We start from the raw sequence: 20238 nt of genomic DNA, 5'->3' as shown, positions 1-20238 counted from the left end.
ACAAACATCTGTTTTTGTGAGAATATTGATGGGAATATTAATAAAATGTTGGTATGGTGAAGAGCTTTTTGAATATTTTTAAGGAAATATTAAAAATGAATGTTTTTTTTCTGACTTGAAAATAAATTTGGTAACACTATGATGAATTATGGTATTTAGTTCAACCGTCACTAGTGTGAAAGATTGAACCATCAATTTTTAAGATGTTAACAAATGATTTTATCCACTTTATGTTCGAAATGGTCAAATGTGGAAATGATTTGTTGCGGGTAAAATTAGATATTGAAGTGTTCTCAACTTAAAATATTTTGAGAATCAAGTCAAAAAAGGTGAATGAAGAAAAATGTAACAAGTCAATGGGTGTTAGGATTGATTTAGCTATTTACGCCATATTTGATAACTATTTAATTTTAATTTTTTTTATTTTTTAAAATTAAATTTATAAACATTGTTTCTACCTGTTAATTTATTTGTTTTTGTTACATATATTTTAGAAGTGTTTTCAAAATCCAAGTTTATATATATATATATATATATATATATATCTATCTGTGAGTGTGCAGACTAATTTATATGTAACTCACTAATCTTAAGGGACAACTTGCCTAACCTTACAATATTTGAGTATTAAGAAAAATCATAATATATTAAATCCTATTAAGAAAAAACTAATTTTAGAATTTTGCTAAAAGTTCAAATGTTTAACAAGGAAAATCATAGTAGGGTCTAGACCCGCAGTTTTTTTTTTTTTTTTTTTACCAACCTACTAGGGAAGTTATAAGAAAACAAGCACAATCTTTAAGAATTAAAAAATATATATATGAAAAGATTGAGAGATCTTAAATAATAGATTTTTGTTTATTAAAAAAAAAAAAAGTATGGCAGGTAAATTTTAAAAATAATTACCAGAACCAAGAAAAAACTTCATAAAATATGATTATTTTGTTGGTTTATCATTTGGTGTTAAATTTAACCTTGGTCTTAAAGTTAGTGTCAAATTTTAGAATTCCCAACTTTCTTAAATATTTTTAAAATGGAATGATCAAACATGTCTAAAGTTAATAATAGGCCTATTACAAAATTTTAGAATATGAATTATAATGGACTAAATAAATGGACAGAACAATAATGTATACCAAACTTATAATTTAACATATTTTTCTTCATGTGCTATTAATTATTTATATAAAATCAATCCTTGTTTTATTGTAGAACTCGAACTTAAGAATCTCTCACATTAAGTGGAGAAAATTCAAATGTTAATCTTAAACCTACTATTTTGTCTTAAGAAATATATTTCCTTTGAGAATTTGTTAAATAAAGTATTCTCATACGTTTTCAATGATTTATTAAATATATAAGTTTGATCTAAATTATTTTTGAAAAAAAATATAGTACAAAATTGATAAAATTTAAAAGAAAATAATGTTAGGACAATATTTTTGTCTTAATTTGTAATTATTACAAAGTTGTATAACAACCGCTAATTTGGATATTAATCAAATTTAAATTTGTGCAAAATTCCAGTAATTGAAATTAATCTATTTGGGAGATTTTTACATTGTATTATTATTATTATTAATATGATTAAAATCACTAAATGAAAAATTAAATAAAGGATTAAAATTATAATATTTAACTAAGTTTAAGGTACATAAAATTTTGGAGTTAAAAATAATACAAAGTTTCAGAATTAAAAAAAAAAAAAAAAGTTTCTAAATTATTCGAAAGGAGAGAATAAAAGGAAAAATACTTTTCGAAATAGTTTCTAAAGTTGAAAAACATCGATAATAATTTTAAAGAATTAGTCAATAATATAATTCTAAAAATGTTTACCAAAAATTCCTAAATAGCCCCTTACTTTTTCCTTTTAAAAAATATATAGTTTTTCAGAAACATAGAGAATAAAATACCATTTCCTTTTTCGGGTCAGAAATGCTTATCATAATTAAACTTTAAAAATATATATATACCATTAAAAGAAATTAGGGAAAAAATGAAATTTGATACATCATACATATAATTATAATAATTAAATTTTAATATAAACACTTTTTTCGAAAAAATTATATACGCATATTATATTGCAAATATAAGATTCTTTTTTAGAAAATAAATATTCGCCAGCCCTTTTTTTAATAATCTGTACAAATAGTGAAAATCACTCAATAATTTTCAATAATTGATTTTATTAAATAAATCATTGAATGAGATTTAAGAATCATGTAGACAAATTATCAATAATACAAACTAAACTTTAAGGCATAAAAAGCTTAGTTGTCAAAATCAAATTTAGCACATACTTTCGTTTATGAGGTTACATGCTCAACTAATTTTATTAAAAATAAATAAAAATAACTAAGCTATTTCCTTCTCAAATGTTCAAATATCAAACTTACATTTTCTTTTTTTGGTACACTATTTTTTCTTTTATGTGTATAAAATATAATGTATATCATCATACTCAACATGTAATTTTTATTTAATTAGTTATTTCAATTTTCATTCATTTATGGCCTTTAGAAATGAGTAGAAAGCAATTACTACTTTGTATATAGGTAGAAAAATTAAATGGTGGGAATTTTTATTTTATTTTATTCTTTTTAAGATTTTCATTATTATTATTATTTGGGATGAAAGAAAAAGGTGAATCTTTTGTTTAAAAAAAGAAGAAAAAATTATTTTGAGGGGAAAAAGGGGAATATTTAAAGTAGGTATATTTATTTTATGGTTGAACCACTGCCTCACAATTTAATGGTTCAACCACTTTTGAGGTTGCTATCCACACTTTTTATTCCCATTTTCTAAGATCTTTCCTTGTCAAATACAGCCAATATGATATGATATGAACAAATATCATATCATTATCCAAAATTAGTAGTATATGTTTATTTTAAGAGATTATATGGTTTTGGTCTTGCAACTCTTTACTCATTTTTCATTTGGATCTACTTTTTTTATTTTTTATTTTTTTATGATTAATAAAAATATGAGATGAAACCTCAACGATCTACATATATTTATTTTTAAAGAAAAAAAAGAAACTTTAATATTGTTTTTATAGTTTAACTAATGAAAATGGAAGGAAAAAAAAATTAAAACTTTAGATCTCGTTTGGTAACCATTTCGTTTTTCGTTTTTTGGTTCTTGAAAATGAAGTCTATTTTCTCTCAATTTCTTACCGTGATTTGCATCTTTCTTGAGTAAGATGGTTGAATGTTTAGCCGAATTTTGAAAATAAAAATAAGTTTTTAAAAACTATTTTTTTAGATTCCGAATTTTGGTTTGGGTTTTTAAATTATTGATAAAAAGTATATAACAAATGAATAAATCTGGATGTGGAAGTAATGTAGTGTCTGTAAGCTTAATTTTCAAAAACAAAAAATAAAATGAAATGATTATCAAATGAGGGGAAAATGGTAAAAAAAAAATTAAGATTAAGGTATAAAAGGGCTATGAGTTCCATTACTAAAATTATGTTTGAATAATCTTTAAAAAGTCCAAAGCTATAACCTAAGAGGAGATATACTATCAAACAAGTCATGTTTAAGAAAAAATTCTTATTTATTATCATCTAATTTATTATTTGTTGGTCTGGTCTTATACAAACTCCTTTGTACAGAACACCTCCTCTCACGTGTCTATACATGAATGATCATGATCAAATCATTAGTAGTACTTCCCGATAAATTCATGTAGAGATATGTGAGGAGGGTGTTCTATACAAGGGAGTTTGTATAAGACCGAACCATGAAATGACTAATCTTATTATATAACACCGTTCATAATAGAGACTTACATTTCACCATGATGACCATAGGTGACATGACTTGAATCCCGAGTGAGTTGTGAACTCTTGCCTATAAAGGCGATCCTTTGATTTGTATGAGTGAGAGTGGTCAGATCGTCGACTCAATACGCCTACCATTTTAGAGATTCATCTGATTGGGGAGTCGGGAACACAACTACACAAGACAATATTCACTCATTCTCTGATGTCGGGGTAAGTAGATAAGTTGCTCATGTAAGTGTTGATTTTAGGGCTTGAACAATGTGGCGCCACACCCTCTCTTGACCTGAGAAGGGTGGTCATAATTGAACTATGACTTATTGTTCTTTGGAGGGATCAGTGGTATTTAAGGAGTTAGATGTAACTACAGGGACAAAATGGTATTTTTGACCCAGATGTACTTACGAGCAATTTTTAAGGGTCATCGCACTGTTGATTGATTATATCAAATGGACACAAAAATATATCTGTAGTGAGAAGAGTGTAGTTGTCGGTCTTTAGTGGAGTGAATGACAGTTAATGGATGTTGAATAGTTCAATTAAAGGAGTTTAATTAATTATTCAACCATTGGAGCTTCAATCTACAGGTACATAAGGTTCCCTTTGTAGCTCAACAGTGATTTATGAGAATCAATTTTGGATTAATTTGAATTGTTCAAATTAATTAACGAAATTAATTGTTAGTGATATAATTAGTTTAACTTAATTATATATGATATAATAAATATAATGTATATGATACATTATATTATAAAGATTATTCGAGAGGAAATAAATTTTTTAATATGATTCAAATATTAATTATGTGAATTGGATTCATATAATTATATTTAGTATAAATGAGATTTATATTAAATATCTTGCATTAATGAGAGGATTAAAACTATAGATTATATTGTATTTGATACAATATTAAACTATAGGTTATATGTTATATATAATAATAATAATAAGAAGAAGAAGAAGAAGAAGAAGTTAGTTATTATATACATACATATATATACATATATATATATATATAGTATATTTATTTAAATTAAATTAAATTAAATTAAATATTTAATTTAAAGGGAGGGAAATAACTTCTCTCCCTTAATTCTCTCTTAAACTCACGTAGTAAATGGGGGGCAGTTCAATTGATGGTGATAATATTCTTCACAAAATATTTTTTATTACAGAGAACTCTCTGGGTTTTTTAGATCTTTCTATATTTTTCCAAAAACTGTTATTCTCCTCTTAATTTCTTTCTCTCTCTTCCAAAATCTCAGAGCCCACATCTCTTAAAAGAATCCTCTACCCAAGAGAGAATACATAAGGTTCCAATTGGTGGTGTTATCTTTGGGTATTCGTGACTGTATGAATTGTTCGTAATTGTTTTGGAGAAAGGTTTTTGTGAAGAAGGTTTTGATTCATCAAGGGTAAGTAAAAATTATAAACCCTATTTTCCCTTCTCTAGCATTCTGTAAAATTAATTTATTAATTGCATAATTATTTTTTGTTTTGTAGTTTTCATTCTATGTTAAAATTAAAATTGGGACGATCCCCATTTCCGCAATGAAACTTTACCGTTCCTTTATTATGAGGGCTTCCAAGGCCCCTATTTATAACTCTATGGGTTACTCATAGTCTTATTGAGATAATCCTTATGCAGAAATTTTAAATTAAAAAGCATGGGCTAGGCTTCGGTTCGGTTCAGTTTTTTCTGGTTTTTTAGCCATTGAATCGAGAATCAAAACGAAAAACTTGGCTCTTCGAGGCAGTGAGTCAAAAAGTTTAAAAGGTTCAGAAAAACCAGACCAAACCAGTCGGTTTAGTTCGATTCGCCAATTTTGTCGAATTTCTCTACACCTTTAGCTGCATTAAATAAAGATACTCATAAACTAAATGTTCATCAATCAGATTAATAACATATTTACGATATTTGTTTGACTTTTACATTCTCCAGACCACTTGGGTCAAAATGTATAAGTCAAACATGTTCTTTGGACTTTTGCCTTATCTAATAAGATTCAATGACTATCTTGCATGAAAGACAAAATTTTTAAATAGGTAAAATAATTTAACCCTAACTCTTAGAGAATTACCTATACTAGTCATTTTATTAAAATTGACGATAATTGATTTTAATTGCCAAGTATATTTTCGGAGAAAATAATTTCTTTCCATTATGGATTCAATTATCCTGACTGTCTGAGTGTAGCATTTTATATGTGTTAAATATTTTAGTTTATACTAATTGTACTTATTTGAATGCTTAACATATTTTCAAACAATTTTTGAAAATATATTTTATTACGTAAAACATTCACACCATATGAATTCATTAGTAATAAAGACTATGAGAGATTGAATTTCTCTTGTGGTGATAAAACCACCATGTTCAACATAAGTAACAACTATGACATCTCATGTCTCCCACTACACTAACTGAGATGAACTTCTCAGTGTTAGCATATAGAAACTATTCTACATCATTAAGTATATTTCAAGAATTACAATCTAATTGTAATGAAGAAAAATTTGATAGTGAATTCTTATTCAACTATCTAGGTGCAAATCTTAATTCTCCACAAAGAATCCAGTAAATCATATTTACTTTCATTCTTATTTTTCTTGCCGTTGAGGTATTTTCAAAATTCCTCAAAGTGTGACTCCCAGAACTAATATGGAAAATTTTTTCTCATATAGCTCTAGTTATGGATTTTATTTTCTTGGATTATAATACTAAATTAAGTTTATATCGACTTCAACATCCCATATGTTGTTGTCTTGTGCTCTATCTTCTAAACTCGACATCAAATATGTCAATTAGGAGATAAATATAAGTTATCTCTCCAATTATGACTCATCAATCACATGGTTTATGAAAAGTTCATAGACTGGTCACAAGACTTTTGTGAACATTTTTCAATTAAAAACAAATTCTGAAGTTACACTGCCATTAATTTTGTGTCAACGTTACTTTTTCAATTAATATATTTTCTCAATTTTAAATCTATATGGGTAATTCAAAAGTAAAATTGTAAGAGAAAATGGCATAGCATTGAAATTCATAAAGAATATTAGTTGACAACAAGCAATCAAATATCCATTTAAATTTAGCATTAATTCTATTAACCCTATAAACGATGTCTAATGTAATGATACTCCACTGATTTAGAATAAGTATCGCCGAAGGGTAGGTCAACTGCTCCTTCACTGAATTGAGATATTCTCAACAAAAAATTATACTAGAATAATTCTTTTTTCTATAACGTTTAGTTACCATTATTTGGTTAGAACATCATTAACAATTTTAATGTCTTCTTATAACTGTAACTAGGGTCATGCATCGGTTGGTCGGTCAGTGTTGGTTTAAAAAATTGACACCGAAAATTGACAAAAAAAAAGTACATGAAATCTGACAATCAGTCGGTTGTGTTTTGTCCTTGTTTTTTCTTTTTTTGCAATCAAATTCAAAGTGAATGAAAATGAAAGATGAATTGATGAAGTGTTGTTGTCAAATAGACATAATTTGCAACTTTTTAAATTTAAATCAATCATTTTTAATGAAACATTTAAATCAATCATGTAGTGGACTTGGAATTTAGACAACATAAAAAAGAAAATAATAAATCAATACTAAGGCAACAATAATAAATCAATACTATAAATTGCACTTGTTAAGATTAAATACAGTAAACTTTAAGATCCATGCCTATTATATGAATACTTGAACTTCATGTGGAGACATAAGAGTGGATCAAGTTCAGTAAATAGCCAAAATGCTCTATAGTATACGAATAAGGTTGGGTACCTTATTCTGGTAACACTATTGGATGCGGCACACTTTGTAGTTGTTACAATCGTTGTAAAGTACTACAAACGAAGTGATCCTAATTTGTTCATGTGGTGACATGAGGAGTGGAGAGTCCCGTGCAATGAGTTTCATAAGATCGAACCAAGAATTAAGTCACTCTTACTTTATAATGTTGTTTACTGGTTAAGATTGACTATTTCAAAGCAATGACCTAGGTAACTTAACCTTAATCCTGAATAACTATGAACTCCTGTTTATTCGGGATTATCCTTAGATTTGCATAGATGAGGGTTGGGTCAAAAGCGTTGGCTCAATGAGTCTCCCATTTCAAGGATAAGACTGGCTAGATAGCTAGGGACATAGGGTGCAAGATGGAATCCACTCATACCCACTTTTAGGGGTTAGTAAAGAGGTTATTTCCTTAAGTGTTGACTCCGGGTCTTGAACATGGGGCCCCACCCTCTCATTGGCCCAAGAGGGACTCATTTTGATGATTGGATCTCAAACCAATTATTCATTAGAGGATCAGTGAACTTAAGGAACAAGAAGTAATCTCGGAGGTAAAATAGCTATTGACCCAGTTGTTATTACGAACAACTTGTGAAGAGTTAAGTTACTAATCATGGTTATATCAAGTGGACACAATATATCTGCAGTGAGAGGAGTGCAACTACTGGGTTTTAGTGAAGTGACCTAGTAATTAACGAATGAGGGTTAATTAGGTTTAAAGAGTTTAGCCAATTAATCTCGAATCGTTGGAGCAATGATCTATAGGTCCATTAAGTCCCCTACTAGCTTACAAACGCAATAAACCTTAGAAAAGCGTGATAAGTGAATTTGAAATGTTCAAAATCGGATTAAGGGAGTCAGTAATTATATGTGATATGATTACACGTTTAAATTCTGAATTAAACGAATTTGGAAAATAGGTTGATATCTAAATTCGATTTAAAATATCAAAATTACATGAGTAGGGATTCATGATTGGAGAATTAGTGTTTGATTAATTTAATATTTGATATTAAATTAATAAAATTATTTAGTTAATTATTAATTTTATTTGAAAAATTAATTATGTAATTATTTTTTTTTAAAATTAATAGATATTTTAGTTTGATTAAAATAATTAAATCTAAAATTTAAGTTTATTTTTTAAATGAATTTCACATTTAAAAAGAAATTGAAATTGGTTTTCCAATTTTGGAAAAACTCACTAGTGGGTTCATCCCATTTCTAGTGAAATTTAGTTCACCATTCTACCAATTAAATCAAGTAGGAGCTGTTTCTTAAGGAGGCATTCTGAATGCATAGAAGAAAAGAACAAATCAGCTTTCTCCAACTGAGTGATGGCCATGCAAAAAGAGAGGATTTTGGCTGAACTTTTAGTGATATCCAATGTGTCCTTTCTCAAATTCTTCCCAAATTTTAGCTTATTTTGAGTCCCACAACTCAATCTAAGGTTTCTAGAGGATAGTAAGGAAGTCCTAGTGGTGGTTCATGACCGGAAGAGGAGAAGATTACAGCTGATTTCGTGGTTTGAAGAGAGTCTTAACAGATATTGTTGAAACCCTCTTTTATTTTGAAGAACATGCTTGGTTTAAAGCTAAAATCGATGAATTAGAGCACTTAACGATTCTATCTTCTTCCATTACATGCTTGTTGAAACTAAAAATTTAAACGTTAATTATATCGAATATAATTATCCAAACCCCAAAAATTTGAATTTGAACATTTTAAATTCATTCAATATTCTAATCCAATGTTTAATCTTTTACGAGTTAATAGAAATACCTTATGGACCTATAGGTCATGAGCTTGAACGATTCAAGATTAACTGGCTAAACTTTTAAATTGAATTAATCAATTTTCGTTAACTATCGAGACATACCACTATAACTCAATAGTTACACTCTCTTCACTGTAGATATATTTTTGTCCACTTGATTTAACCATAATCAGTAAGTCGATCCTTCACAGGTCATTTGTATTTACAGTTAGGTCAAAATTATCGTTTTACCCCTAAAAATATATCTTGCTCCTTAAGTCTCCACCGAACCTCTATTGAACATTTGGTTTATAGTCCAACTAACAAACCATATCCATTTTTGTCATGAGAGGGCGAGACCCCTTTGTTCAAGTCCAAGAATCAATATTAAGGGAACAACCTATTTGTTAACCCAAAAATGGGTAAGAGAAAATTTCATCTTGCAGGACTATGTCCCCAGCTATCTATCCGGTTTTATCCCAAAATAGAAGGCTTATTGAGTGGTGATATTAAACCACTCTCACCTATGCAGATCAAAGGATAGTCCCGAATAAACAAGAGTTCATAGTTAGCTCAAGATTAAGATAGAGTTACCTTAGGTCATCAATTTAAATTGGTCAGTTTTAACAGTAAATGATTGTTATAAAAAAAAAAAGTGATTATTTCGTGGTTCGGTCTTATGTAAACATCTTTTGCATAGGATGCCTATACACTAGAGAACCATGAACAAAATTATCCCACCCACGATTTGGAATTGGCAACAGTGGTCTCTAAAGATCTAGAGGCATTAAAAGAAGATACAGATTTTCACCGACCACAAGAGTTTAAAGTACTTATTCACTCAGGCAATGAAGGTGGTTAGAGCTGGTGAAGGATTATGAATGCGAAATTTTGTATCACCCAAGGATAGCGAATGTAGTGGCAGATGCCCTAAGCAAAATGATAGCCCATTCAGCAGCCCTCATTACCAGGCAGACTCATTTATGCAAGGATCTAGAGTGGACAGGGATTGTAGTAGCAGTGGGGAAAGTGTTGGGGTTGATGCCCTAAATCTCGTAGGGTCCTATAGTTTGTAAACCTTGTATGAACAAACTTGTATGTGATTAATAATATTTGATATTTTATTCACTTCATCTATGAAATATATGATATTTTAGTTTCATTAACCAGAAATCAATAAACTAACATCCAAGGTTATCGTTGTAACTTAAACATGTATGTGAAAATATACAGGTGGATCATGTTTAAGTGATAACCTAAATAGTTTGTAGTATATGGATAAGGTTGGATACCTTATCCTAGTAACACTGCGAATATGGCTCACTTTGTAATTGTTTCAAATGTTGTGAAATGCTATAAATGATATGATCTTGATCATGTATGTATTAGACATGCGAGTGGGGATATTATATATAAAAGAGTTTGTATAAGACCGGACCACGAAATGTTTAATCTCATTATATAATGTCGTTCATAATAGAGAATTTCATTTCACTAGGATGACCATAAGTAACATGACATTAATCCTGAGTGAGTTGTAAACTCCTGTCTATAAGGTCAGTCCTTTGATTTGTATGGGTGAGAGTGGCCAGCAACTCAAAAAGTCTACCATTTAGGGATTCATCTGATTGGGGAGCTGGGAACGCAACTACACAAGATGGAATTCACTCATTCTCAAAACAGGGGTAAGTAGATTAATTGCAGGAATAAATATTTGAATGTGATTCAAATATATTTTCTATGAATGAGATTCATAGTTGTTAAATTTAATATAAATATGATTTATTCTAAATACCATAAAATAGAGAAAAATGACTATAGTTTATATTGTATATGATGCAATATTAAAACTATAGGTTATAAATATAATACAATAAGTTGGTTATTATATTTATTTATATTATTGATTATTTGGATAATTAATCCTTTTTTCTCTCTAACCACCTTAGTGGGAGATTAGTTGGTTTTTATGGAAAAATGGAATAAATAAAATATGATTTTATTTTTCCATAACATAGTTACACGACTTGAAACAAATCTATACGAAATAGAGAAACTATACGATAGATACTTCTTACATTACACAATTGAGTTTTCTTGGCTATACGATAGAGGGCTTCCCCAATCGTCTTCTTCCTCTAAACTCACAAACTCCCTCATAACCAAAATAGTCAGAGTCCACCACTCTTGGGTTCTTACCTTGAGAATACCGAGGATACCAAGTGGTAGTGTCTTCATCCTTTCTGGTTTGTGATTCACTTGAAGAGGGTATTCAAGTTCTTGTTGCTGTCTGTTCGAGGAATTCGTGATAGTTTGAGGGATATATGTGAAGAAGTGTTCTTCAAAGGTATAATCTCTAAACTCTTTTCTTAGTTTAAAAGCATGTTGTAATTTCTGTTAAGATGCATAATATGCTTGTGTTTACTGTAAATTTTGTTTTCAATCTAAATGGAATTTGTACGATCCGCTTCTGCTCATAGATCCCTTAGTAAACGAGTTCCTTCAGAAAGTCACGACATAGTTAGAGTAGTTATCAGTGCAACCGAATCTAAGGTAGAGAATTATTTATGCGCAGTGGTGTGACTCTTATCTGGATGAGAGAGTTCGTACGGTAGAGTTAGGCCGGATGTTGACTTCTCTGTATCAGCGAAAGATGGTTTTCTCTATCAAGGACATTTATGCATACCAGCAGATGGTGACTTTAAGAATGACTATTGTCAGAGGCTCATAGTTCCCTGTTTTCAATTCATCCGATAGCACCAAGATGTGCCAGGACTTGAAGCGTTACTACTAGTGGAATGATATGAAAAGAGAGATAGCCCCGAGACAAAAGCCAGGAGGTTTGTTACAACCATTGAGTGTTCCAGAATGGAAGTGGTAGAAGGTGTCTATGGAATTCATTGTCGGATTGCCCCAAACAGCAAAAGGTTTCCCAGTGATTTGGGTTGTAGTAGATAAACTCACTAAATTGGCAGACTTCATACCAGGGAAGTCTACTTTCTCAGTAAGGAAGTGGGCATAGATATACATGAAAGAGGTGGTGAGATTGCACAGAGTACCTGTGTCCATTGTGTTCGATAGAGACCCCCATTTTACATCCAACTTCTGGAAGAGTCTACAGACATCATTGGGAACTCGGTTGGATTTTAGCACAACTTTTCACCGTCAGACTGATAGGCAGACATAACATTTGAATCAGATATTGGAAGATATTTTCCGTGCATGTGCCTTAGAGTTTTCAGGAAGCTGGGATGCTCACCTACATTTGATGGAATTTGCTTATAATAACAGTTACCAATCTACTATTGGGATGTCGCCATTTGAGGCCCTTTATGGAAAGAGCTGCAGGTCTCTTGTGTGTTGGAATGAGGTAGAAGAAAAGAAGTTGCTAGGACCTGAACTAATGTAAACCACGAATGAGGCAATACAGGAGATCAAGGCTCATATGCAAACAGCTCAGAGCAACCAGAAAAGCTATACCGATGTGAGCGTAAAGACCTAGAATTTGAGACTGGTGATTAGGTGTTCTTAAAGGTGGCACCTATGAAAGATGTTATGAGGTTTGAAAGGAAACGAAAGCTAAGTCCATGATTTATTGGACCTTTTGAGGTCTTGGAGCGAATTGGCCTCGTAGCTTACCAATTGGCTTTGCCTACATCACTTTCTTCAGTTCATAATGTCTTCCATGTTTTGATGATGAGAAAGTATGTGACAAATCTGTCCCACGGACTTTGAGTCATTGCAGTTGAACGACAACTTGGGTTATGAAGAGAGGCCTGTTCAGATTCTCGCCAGAGAGGTGAAGATGTTACACAATAGGGAAATAGCACTTGTGAAGGTTTTGTGGCAGAATCATCAGTTTGAGAAGGCTACTTGGGAGCAAGAGGATGAGATGAGGACCTAGTATCCGGAGCTTTTTCAGGAATGAACTTTCAAGAACGAAAGTTCTTTAAGGAGGGAAGAATCTTACACCTCGAAATTGTGTTCTTAATGTAACTTCAATATCTTCTAATATTTGAGGACATTTTTTGAATTTTAGAAATACAATTTTGATTATTGAGATTTAATTTAAAGTGGGGAATTGACTTTTATTTCGGAATTTGGTTTCAAGAGGAAGAGGAAAAGATTTCATATATATACACAATTATAGTTATGTGTGTCTAGAAGGAAAGAATAAAATAAAATAAAGTAAAACCAAATCAAATTTTATTTTATTTTATTTTTTCATTTTCTTTTAAAAAACTTTTCTCCCCCTCTCTTTCACGTGCAAGCAGTTCCCCCTTCTCAAAGCCCTCTCCCTGCTCAATTGTTTGTGCTGCCCAACCTCTCCCGCCGTCCGATAGTCGCGTCGTTTGCCCTCCTTCACGCCAACCCCCTCCCACGTTGCCACTTCGCCTGATCACTCAGCCGCCCTAGCCGATCACGTTTCTAGCTATGCCGCATGATAGACCCTTCACGGATTATTCCTTCTTTCATTTGATCTGCTCATATCAGTGCCGTCTGCTTCAACAGCATAGTCGGATCTTCAAGCCATGACATCTGATCGAAGTGGTGGGTATATGGATTGGCAATTTATCTAGTAGATCATGGAATTCAATCCTAACTCACAGCACCTGGAACACCACAACAAAACGGTGTTACAAAAAGGAGAAATCGAACCTCGTTGGACATGGTTCAGTCTATGATGAGTTATGCTCAGTTATCTCAATCCTTTTGGAGGTATGCAGTACAGACTGCAGTTTATATTCTAAATGTTGTTCCATCCAAAAGTTTTTCAGAAAAACCATATGAATTGTGGAAAGGACGCAAAACGAGTTTATGTCATTTCCATGTGTTGGTATAGAATCCTTAGAAACTGGAAACAAGTTCGAAATTATGCCTATTCGTAGGATACCCCATAGAAACAAAAGGAGGATACTTTTATGATCCCCAAGAAGATAGAGTATTTGTATCAACAAATGATATATTCTTGGAAAAATATCATATTAAAAATCATCTACCTCGCAGTAAACTAATATTGTAAGAACTGACTAAAGATACTACAGAAAGATCAACAAGAGTTGTTAATCAAGTTGGTCCATCAACAACGGTTGTTGTCCCGTCATGTCCATCCCAAGAGTTGGGGATGCCTCGTTGTAGTGGGAGGGTTATTCAACAACCTGAACATTACATGGGTTTAACAGAAACTCAAAACATCATACAAGATGATGGTTTAGAGGATCCATCAACCTTTAAAAAGGCAATGGAAGATGTTGACAGGGAACAATTGATAAAAGCCATGGACGATGAAATTGAGTCTATGTACTTAAACTCTGTCTGGAAACTTGTAGATCAGCCACATGGGGTTACATCTATAGGTTGTAAATGGATCTACAAGAGAAAACAAGACCAAACTGGCAAAGTACATACCTATAAAGCCAGACTCGTGGTAAAGGGTTTTACCTAAAGAGAATGAGTTGATTATGAAGAAACTTTTTCCCCTATTGCCATGATCAAATCAATAAGAATACTTATTTTCATTGCCACATATTATGACTATGAGATATGATAAATGGATGTCAAGACAGCTTTTCTGAATAGCTATCTTAGTATTTTTATGTCTCACCAGAAGGGTTCATCGAAAAAGGACAGGAATAGAAAGTCTATAAGCTTAATTGATCTATTTATGGATTGAAACAAGCATCCAGATCTTGGAATATAAGATTTGAAACTGCGATCAAATCTTATGGTTTTGAACAAAATGTTGACGAACCTTATGTATACAAGAAGATAGTCAACAAAACTGTAGCATTCTTAGTTCTATATGTTGATGATATATTGCACATTGGGAATGAAACAAGTTTTCTTGCTGAAGTAAAGAGATGGTGGTTCCAAATGAAAGATTTGGGTGATGCTCAGTATGTTCTAGGAATACAGATCTTTCGGAACCGAAAGAATAGAACATTGGCACTATCTCAGGCATCTTATATTGACAAGATGTTGTCAAGGTATAATATACAAAATTCCAAGAAAGGTTTATTACCCTTTAGGCATGGAATTCATTTATCAAAGGAACAATGTCCTAAGACACCTCAAGAAGTTGAAGAGATGAACAGAATTCCATATGCATCTGCAGTTGGGAGTTTGATGTACGCTATATTGTGTACACGTCCTGACATATGTTTTGCAGTTGGAATCGTCAGCAGGTTCCAATCCAATCCGGGACACGATCATTGGACTGCTGTAAAAAATGTCCTCAAGTATCTAAGGAGAACGAGGGACTATATGCTTGTGTATGGACCTAAGGATTTGATTCTTATAGGATACACTGATTCTGATTTTCAGACTGGAGTAAATTCCAGGAAATCTACCTCATGATCAGTTTTCACTCTTAATGGAGGAGCTATAGTTTGAAGAAGTATCAAGCAAAGTTGAATCGCTGACTCCACAATGGAAGCAGAATACGTGGTTGCATGCGAAGTTGTTAAAGAAGTAGTATGGCTACGGAAATTCTTGGCTGATTTGGAAGTCGTTCCAGATATGCATCTGTCTATCACACTGTATTGTGACAATAGTGGTGTTGTTGCCAACTCAAAGGAACCCAGGAGTCACAAACGTGGAAAAAATATTGAAAGAAAGTACCATCTCATCCGGGAGATGGTGCACAGAGGAGATGTGATCGTCACAAAGATTACCTTTGAAGACAACCTTGTTGATCCATTCACAAAGGCCTTCTCGGCTAAAGTATTCGAGGCCCACCTAATTGGACTAGGACTCCGAGTAGTGTAATCTAAGGCAAGTGGGAAAGTTTCTATGGTATTAGAGATGTGCTAGTTTATTGTAGTTTTCCCATTATGTTTCTTAACATTATATTGTATATATTTGTTCTCACTGGAGTTTTAGTCCAAGTGGGAGATTGTTGGGAATGTCCTAGAACTCGCAGTTCGTGTTAAACATTCTATTTATAAAAAATAATGACTTGTTGATTTTGCATCTTATTATGAAAATTCAATACACATATTCTTGGCTATAGTTTGAATATTGTAACTTTACGTAGTGACATAAACAGGATAAAGTTGACAGTATATAGCCTAAATAGTCTAATAAGTATATGGATGAAATTTACCTTATTATTATGGGTACCCTATTGTTTGATTTTTAATATTTGAATTTAATGGAGGTCTTTTACATTTATCTTATTTATTTGGCATTTATTTCACTATAAAATGTGTTGTTTTAAGTTCCATGCATGCATGTGTTTGGTAATGGCCTAATTTGAGTCCTAAGGAGTCGGGTCATTACAGTTGGTATTATAGCCCATGTTTTGGGTTCTGAAGACTGACTTACAATGTAAGTCTAGATAGTCTCTGTGGCCCAATGTTTGATCAAGATCTTGAAGAATTCTACAAAGGTATGATCTAAAACCCTCTTATTTAGATGAGCATGCTCTAGTTTCTGCCAAAATTAGTGAATTTAAATGCTTATGGTTCCTTGATACTTTCGCTGCATGTTATCTTACTCTAACAGCCTCGCCGTCGCCCGACAGAGTTGCCGACGACCAAGTTGCACCGCCCATCGTCCAGTTTGACAGTCGAGCATTTTGTTTTATCCGCTGATTCGTGGATTGTCATTCGCGCCTTCGAATAGCCACCCACCGATCTAGTTTTCCAGCCACTAGGTCTTGTCAGATCTTGAGTTTTGGGGTAAGATCTAAATGATTTTGATGGTTTATTAAGGATCTTGAATACCCACTAATATTTTGTCCCTTTCCTCGACACCCACTTGGTTTTGATTGCTAAGTTGGTATTCTTGGGACGTTTTGAGCTGCTATCCCGCTTCATTACAAAATAATTTGGGCATTTGAATTCTGTTTAGGTGAGTATTTTGATTTTGGAATTTATGTGGAACACATCAAGGGTGATGTAAGTTAGGTACTTTGGATTTGGGTCTAAATATGTAAAATTTAGTTGTTTGGGTTGAAGCTAAAGGTTGTGTTTCTGTGTTAGGAACGTGACTTCGAGTTGTTGTTATTGTTTGGTTGCCTGATTTAACTGTGGATCTTGACATCGAGGTAAGTAATCGTACTACTGAAACTGCCTCAAGTCAGGCAATATTAAGCATGTTGTATTGAGATTGTTTATTAGATTGATTGGTACATATGATTCCCTAAGTGAGTTGATTAAATGCTAGCATGATTTAAGTAGATTTTATTCTTGGAGATTCTTGAATCTAAGGATGATGAGATGTATATGTATGTTATGGAACTATGATGATAAAATGTATATTTATATTATAAAACTACGTTATGATACTTGTGACATTAAAATCGTGATAGTGTCCTCACTATTAGTTAGATATCCACTAGAGGTCGTGTGTCCTTCGGGATTCACTAGAGGTTGTGTATCCTTCGGGATTCACTAAAGGTGGTGGTTTCCTTCGGGATCCACCAGAGGTTATGTTTCCTTTGGGATTCACTAGAGGTGGTGCTTTCCTTCGGGATTCACCAGAGATTGTGTGTCTTCCGAGATTCATTAGAGGTGGTAGTTTTCTTTGGGATCCACCAGAGGTTGTGTTTCCTTCGGGATTCACTAGAGGCGGTGTTTCCTTCGAGGTTCATCAAAGGTTGTGGGTCCTACGGGACTTACTAGAGATAGTGAGTATACTTAACTACAATAGGACGAAGTTTAGATATCCGTGTATATATTATGTCCCATGAGGACTAGGAGAGTGCTTACGTCCCACCAGAGGTAGGCATCTAGAAGACAAAGATGCCTAGATTGACCCTAGTAGTGGGGTTACTTACTAAGTATTTTATACTCATCCTTTCTCATGTTGAGGATGATGAGATGTATATGTATGTTATAGGATTATGATGGTGAGATGTATATGTATGTTATGAAACTATGATGATAAAATGTATATTTATGTTATAGAACTATGTTATGATACTTGTGATGTTAAAATCGTGATAGTGTCCTCACTGTTAGTTAGATATGTTGGGGTTTGTGCCTTAAAGTCTCGTGTCTAGTAGTTTGTAAACAACTTTGTACGAACACTTGTGATGTATAATATAAATGATATTTACTTCACTACTTGACTTTGCATATTTAGATGTTTTTCATTTTACCACAAACTAATAGACTTAATATCCCTGGTTGTCTTTATGTAATTAAGCATGTATGTAGTGACATACAAGTGGAACATGTCTTAAGTGACAACAAAAATAGTCTGTAGTATATGGATATAGAAGGGAAACTTATCCTGGTAACACTACGGACGCGACCAACTTTGTGGAATTGTTACAAATGTTGTGTCACAGATGGTCGATCCTGATCATTCCTATAGTGGACATGTGAGCGGGGGCGTCCTATACAAAAAGTTTATATAAGACTTGACCTCGAAATGTTAATATCTTATCATATAACACTGTTCATGACTGAGACTATTGTTTGATTTTTAATATTTGAATTTAATGGTGGTCTTTTATATTTACGTTATTTATTTAGCATTTATTTCACTATAAAAGGGTGTCGTTTTAAGTTCCATGCATGCATGTGTTTGGTAATGGCCTAACTTGAGTCATAGACAGTCGGGTCGTTACAGTTATTATTAGAGCCCATGTTTTAAGTTATGAAGACTGACTTACAATGTAAGTCTAGATAGTCCATGTGGCCCAACAACGGATTCCTCATCATCATCAGGTATGTCCTAATAATGGAAGTATTTAGTATAAACATGAGATTAACTAATGCATCATTTTAGTAAACATCTTTTTTTGTTGAGAGGGATTTAGAGAAAAAGAGCTGATTCGTGAGTTAATGATAGAACATGACACCTAAGCTCAGACCAAGAAAGGCAGTTAGAGGAGGGGTTCGGGACCCCCAAGTGCAACATCCACAAGTTCAGGATCCTTCCCCTCCAAGGGTACAGGAAGAGGGAGCCAACGAAATTCAGACCGTCCCGACAGCTTTAGATCCACCTATGGTTCAAGTCGATGAAAACACAATGAAGGCAAGAATTAGGGAAGCCGATGCATCCTCCCTGATGGAAAGACTACAGGAGTTGATTTGTAATACGATGGCAGGATAGACTGCCCAAAACCAGGTTCAAAAGAAGCAAGTACCACCAGTTTAGTTGCAACAGACCCAGTCGCCGAGTCAGAACATACAGGGTCTGTCCCACGAAGCTAAGCACTTGAGAGATTCCAGGAAGTTTTACCCTCGCCCATTCGATGGATCGTCAAGGGATCCCACTAAAGTAGAGATGTGACTGTCCACAATCGATATGATTTTCTGTTATATGAGGTGTCCGGAAGAGCACAAGCTCCAATGTGCAGTTTTTATATTGACTGACAATGCAGAGATTTGGTGGCATTCAGTGGAGAAAATGGTTGATACCAGTGGAGGACTTTTAACCTTGAAGCAGTTTAAAGAGCGTTTTTAGGAGAAATATTTTTCAGCCAACACTCGGTACAACAAGCAGGCAGGGTTCTTGAATTTGAAATAAGGGGTTATGTCGGTGGAGGAATATGAGTAGAAATTTGATAAGTTGTCCCACTTTACCCCTTAGTTGGTAGCCATCGAGGCAGCAAGGACAGAGAGTTTCGTCTAGGGTCTGAAGAGCGGATTGTGAGGTATGGTGCATGTCTTAGACCTTAAGACGTATGTTGCAGCACTGCGGGCCACCGTGAGGATTGATGCTGACTCCCAAGGGGGAGAAGAGTACAGGAAGTTGCTTGGAATTGGGACCTTTGCAGGTCATAAAAGGAAGGCTGAGCCAAGGACTCTCGAGCCTCAGCAAAGGAACCAGAATGCAGTTAATGCTCCACGTCAGTGAGGCAGCAGGGCTTTAAGCTGTAGCTGTTAGGGAAGATAAGTCGATCTGTACAACCTATGGTAAACGTCA

Source organism: Benincasa hispida, chromosome 12, assembly GCF_027475165.1.
Source record: "Benincasa hispida cultivar pf3 chromosome 12, pf3_genome.v1.1, whole genome shotgun sequence".
NCBI classification, from domain to species: Eukaryota; Viridiplantae; Streptophyta; class Magnoliopsida; order Cucurbitales; family Cucurbitaceae; genus Benincasa; species Benincasa hispida.
The sequence above is the reverse complement of the archived record's forward strand: the minus strand, read 5'-3'. Positions refer to the sequence as shown.